This window comes from Danaus plexippus, chromosome 7 (assembly GCF_018135715.1).
Source record: "Danaus plexippus chromosome 7, MEX_DaPlex, whole genome shotgun sequence".
Classification (NCBI taxonomy): domain Eukaryota; kingdom Metazoa; phylum Arthropoda; class Insecta; order Lepidoptera; family Nymphalidae; genus Danaus; species Danaus plexippus.
In genome coordinates this window covers 5888136-5893830 of record NC_083541.1, presented here as the reverse complement: position 1 = coordinate 5893830, position 5695 = coordinate 5888136, and the positions used below count along the sequence as shown (strand labels likewise).

General features: G+C 29.6%; 2 long non-coding RNA genes across 2 annotated transcripts; both read left to right on the top strand.

Moving 5' to 3' along the window:
* The first annotated feature begins 283 nt into the window (after positions 1-283).
* Positions 284-1702, top strand: LOC133318754 (uncharacterized). Its single transcript, XR_009752520.1, has 2 exons — positions 284-372; positions 453-1702. It is a non-coding gene; the product is annotated as an uncharacterized LOC133318754 (long non-coding RNA).
* Positions 1703-2508: 806 nt separating this feature from the next.
* LOC133318759 (uncharacterized) lies at positions 2509-4915 on the top strand. Its single transcript, XR_009752525.1, has 2 exons — positions 2509-3908; positions 4268-4915. It is a non-coding gene; the product is annotated as an uncharacterized LOC133318759 (long non-coding RNA).
* The last annotated feature ends 780 nt before the right edge of the window (positions 4916-5695 follow it).

The following is a 5695-nucleotide window of genomic DNA, read 5'->3' as shown; positions in this document are numbered from 1 at the left end:
AAGCACCTTGAAAACTAAATATTGAAGGCTTTGTTAAACCTTAACACTGCTTCGTATTTTATGAATATTTTTTGAATAATTCCATTTGCAGGCTTTTTACATAAATCAATTATATTTAGTTTTACATGTTTATACATTTCATACAAATTATCCTAAAGTTGCACAGTCAGCTTTTATTAAATAGCCTGACTTACCAATTTGTGCTAACCAATGGCGTAACAGTTCCTAATTAATTGAGACCAATGACAATTAACAATGAGCTAGAAAGATCTATGGCAGATTAGTTCGTACTGAAACAAGGACAACTGTTCTCACTCATAATAAATAATAATAATAACATCCCCATAAAAGTTTATTTTGTTTTTTAGTTTGGTAATTTATCTTAAACAATTTATTAGACACTGTCTACGTAAGTAGCTTAGATTACTATGTGTTTTCTTGCCTTGTTCTAGAGCCTCCTAAACGTGTAACTGGAATCTTAAAAAGGAAAAGAAATCCCATTATTCCATTTGACAAAGTCCTTCGTGTTTTCTTTGATAGTATTCGAAATTAAATTATAATTCTTTAGAATAAATGTAAACGATGACATTTAAAACATGACACAAATTCAGTGGGAATGAAAGCGTAGTCTTAATAAAACGTGAACTAGTACAGAAAGTACTATTTGTAACCACAAATATCAGTGCGATTATTTGAAATGCTTCAAATATACCTTTCAAAAACTGCCTAATAGATAACATTTTTGTACCTGAAGTGTAAGGTTACGAACGACACGACACGACACAATAACAAATTTAATTACTCTATCATGTAAAAAATGTTTCTTTGAAGTTTAGAATTAATAAAAATTTGTAAAATAGAAGAGAAAATGCTTTACAATTCACCATTTAGAATTACGTCAACACAGGATATTACAGAAGAAAGAAGTAAAGGCGAGCTTATCGCTTATGAGCGATTTCTCCTTAATTACCTTTTAGGGTAAAGGACAAATCGAAGATGAAAATGACTTGAGGAGTATTGAAGTAAGAATACTACGAATGCTTAGCAACATTTGACGATATAAAAGATAACTTAGAATGGAAGAAGATAGTTCAGCACAGAAGTTGAATGTAACAATATTATTTTACCTTAATTATGAAAGATGCCAGGAAAGAAGCACAATAAGGGCAAAGAGTTCCAAAGTTGGGCGACATTCACTGCGAAGGAATGTTCGGAATAGGTAGAGAAATAGGCAACATTTTTTAAGAGCGTAAAGATCGTTTGTTTATTTTTAGAACATAAAAACCTTAGTTTCAGACGAAAAAGAATATCAGGAACGGACAGGAATGAATAAAGGCTATTGAACATATGTGTATTCCTTTTATAACGAATTGGGTGCCACTTATGTATATGAAAATTTGTCTAAAAATACGATCATTTCTTTTACACACAACCACACAATTTATCGAACTAAGCAAATTCTATTATTGCTATTTAATGAATAGAGCAGCTATTTTTCCTGTGAAATTGACTTTTACTTTACAAATGTACCATATCCTTCTGTATATTGCAATGTCCTGACATTACATTTGGGCTACTTGCACAGGGTAATAACAATTCGTACAAATTATTATTATTAGCTCTGTGGCTTGTATTGCTTCGTTCTAGACCCAGTCTATATAATAGATATAATATAAAGCAATAAACGAATGTTGAAGTTAAAGTTGTCCCTATTTATGCTTCAATCAATAATTGTCTAATTATTATATGTATGTAGTTTATTTTTTATTTTTATTAATGTGTTATTTAAAAGTGGTTTTAAAATATATCAGACATTATTAATAAAATAACTAATGTGAATTTAAATAACTTGACTAAAAGTGATAAATAATTATTGTTATCCTAAGAATTAAATTATTAAGTACAATATAATATGTTTTTTTTTTGATAATAACGTTTATTGATAATAACGAATAGATTCTAAATATTTTCCTTTTGTTCTGAAATAAACCGGATAATAGACAGGCCGAAATAAAATTATTTTTTTACTTGTGTAGATATACTCAAAACACATTAAGTGGAACGTCTAAAATAAAAGACCGTTCTACAAAATTACGGGCATTATCGAATCATTACATAAATAACGTATCCTCGAGAGAACACCTGAGATAAAAAGTAACATTATTTTATTTAAGACAACGCTTTGCTTTAATACTGCTTCAGAATAACAATGTGAAAAATATGAAGAGTATTTTTCTATAAAGAATTAAAGAGAAACAATATTCTTTTCTCCCATTGAAATATTTATTTATATCAACTTTTTATTTTAATACAAAGTTTATTTCAAACAAAACTATTAACTACGTTTCCTTTACTTTACAGAAGCAATGAACACGAGCAGATGAGATAAATGTGTGACAGTTCAATGTTTTTGTGTCCAAATATGGCAAAACGCCTATAGAATCTAACATTAGGAGGTTTTAAATTTTATTTTCATCAACTTTATTCACTCAAATAGCTAGTCAATTTACATACTTACATCCGTGAATAGTAATTGCATTTTAAATTAGTAACTTTCTTTAAAATTGTTTAGTGTGATAAATAACAGCTTTTCATTTCTAACAGTAATTTTATAAGTTGTTCTTTTAGACTTAGTATAAATAACTTGTGACCCTTACCAACCTTATCTCTATCAAGAACACGATTCTACACATTAAAACTCCGTGTCTCCGGAACCTTACTAGACAAGCGCCGCTAATTGCACAGATTAATAAAAGACAATTATGGTAAGACTTTTAAAAACATGTTTATAAAGTTACCAACAATTAACAAAAACAAAAATTGAAACTGAAACGACAAAACACAGTTAAAACAAACGAAGCAAATAAATAAAAGTTTGTACAAAATAAATTGCAATGGCAACAACAGTGTATGGGCACGGCGTAGATATAAACTCATCAAACAATTAGTGGTGATAGTGCAGAGACCTGAACAACATGAGAGCCAACTGCAAACTTTACTACATGTGAGTTTTTATTGCTAACATCCATTGTCATGTTAGTGTTGGTTTTTAAGGACATTTAAGTTTGGAAATAATAGTTTGCCTCGTAGTGCGGAGTGGTCTACCTCGTAATGATTTAATAGGCTTTCTGGTGTGTGTGAAAGCAAAATAAATCAGTTTTTTTAATGTAATAAATAACAATTTATTCGTTTAATTATTATAATATATAACAAAAAAACTCTCGTTTGTAATTTTGCTTTCACTTTCACTTTATAGCCTTATAAATACAGGAATTCATATCTAATTTTTTTTAAGAATGCGTGGGGTATACCAAGTTTTATAAGTACATATATAAATGTTCACATTTCGTAATTCGTAAATTAACATAATAAAAAATAGATATTCAATAATATCCATATTAGTAATAATAATTTTATATATTAGGATTACAAAAACATGTTCTGTTCAAAAAACTTGTTTCTATTTTCAGGTCGTCCTTTCCACAATACATTGAACACGGTTGTTTACATTTTATTTATTAAGTTGAACCTTACCTTAGTAATCAACTTAAATAATATTATCGAGAACTCTGATGCTAAGTTAGACCTAAAATAAAATTCTTGCACTACCTATCGTTTCCTAAAATGTACAATAATTAGAAACAAGTTGTCTTGTGTTACATCCAAACACTTTGCAATGTTTACAATTTTTCTTTTATGGATAAAGGATTGGATAAAACTAAGCTTATCTCGACTTCAATCCAAAGTAAAACAATGTACCATACCCAGACCAGAAAGTACTTTCCTTCGCCTTCTTTGTGTGCGCAGCAGCCTCTTATTTCCTGAAGACGATATTCAATAAGACGGAAATAGCTCTAGGGCTCGTATCCTAGAAGGCCAATGTATTATTCTTAAAGAATATAGAAAAGGTAATGGAACGACACAAATTTAATTTTAAATCTAAATATAAAATTATTAAACAGAATAAAATATTGGTTTTCAAACACAATTTTTATTCTTAAACTCTAAAATATTAAACACCATAGTTACATACCTTATACAAGGTAAAACATAAAAGATTTATTAGTCTTGTTATAGTATAGTACTTGTTATTTTTCGTGAAAAATAAAACATGTTAGTCCTAAAATAAGTGTGTCATGATAACTCTTTATCAATGTCTGAAATTCTTTAACTATAATGAATTATAGGCATACAACGAGCACTAACTACGGCATTTGTTATTTTATTTTAATTTTTACCGGACGTTTCACTTTCTTTTTTTTATAAGGAAAGTGACAACCGAGCAAATGGCCTACTTGATGGGAAAAAATGAATTGCCAACCTTGCTTTTGAGGAAAGGAAGAGAATAAGGAAATGCCAGGAAAGGGAGGAAACAAGGAAAGGACAACCGACTCTCTCACTCATAGGACGAAACGCAGCTATTAAAGACTACTTCACGCCGATCTTCTGTGAGATGGTGGTACTTCCCCGGTCGAGCCGGGCCATGTTTAGCTGTAGTAACTGACCACAAATAGGCTCTATCACCTTCTTTACGTTAACTGTGTTCATTCGCTAACGAGGTGAAAATCTTGGTCAATCAGTCTTGTTATTTTTTATCTACCTATTTTTCATCCACAATTCCTTAATTCTTTTTTTGCGTACTGCTGTTAATACTAGCAGAATGTCTTGACTGTATCTTAAAGTCTGGCAGTGTAGTCATGGACGTTTTATATGATACATTTAAAGAAAAAGTATTTAAAAAAACATTATTTTTTTCAATAAAGCAATTTAATTGCTTTATGTTCTGTGTTGAAAATTGCTTCAACATCTATAAAATATGACGCGATCACTTAACTTTGTATGAGTTAAACACTTAAATATGAGTCAGATTAAAATTTTAACAAAATATTTTACACATAAAATATATTTTTTACCATATCTTTTTTTTTAATTATAACGGTACTCAGGAGCAAAACTATGCATATATCACCAACAAATTTGACTAGTGTACTGAATGTATTTTATCATATGCCCCACTCTGAAATTCGGTTGATAGCCCTAGCTCGTAAACCTATGTCAATTATCTTTTACTAAATCACTTTGGATTTATTACAATTTAATCTATGAAGCAATTAATGAGATTACCAAATTGTTCCATAGCGTCAGTTATACATGTCAAAATGAATGAATCAATCAATCTTGTTAAACGAATAAATGGACAATGGGTGAGTGTTCTGTTTTGTATGTTAAGACTGATTTTCTTTTTTCATTTCTATTATTAAATGAGAATTGCCTTTTTATCAATTTAAAATTTTACATGTACTTTAAATTATATAAACAATAAACGTTTATGACAAATTAGCTGTAACTTAGCAGCTTTCCTCGCTTAGAATATATATTTTAGGTATCTCTATATACCTTCATAGTAGTCATGGCTTTCGGAAATTTGAAAACTATTGTCGTGGAAGTAATGGCTATTCGACGTGCCGCATACCGAAATAATGTTACACATTATCTCGATATAGTAGAGTGCTCAGATTCAGCATGCAACTTAGAAATATTCTTAAAAAATGTTTTTATATTTTACTGAAATTTTAGTTAACGTAAGACCTAACAGCGTATTTATTACTCATAAACATCTGTCAACGGCCCACGATGCCATATGGGTATTTAGTCGTACAATAAGGAGACAGATTTGTTGCAAAACTTACATAAT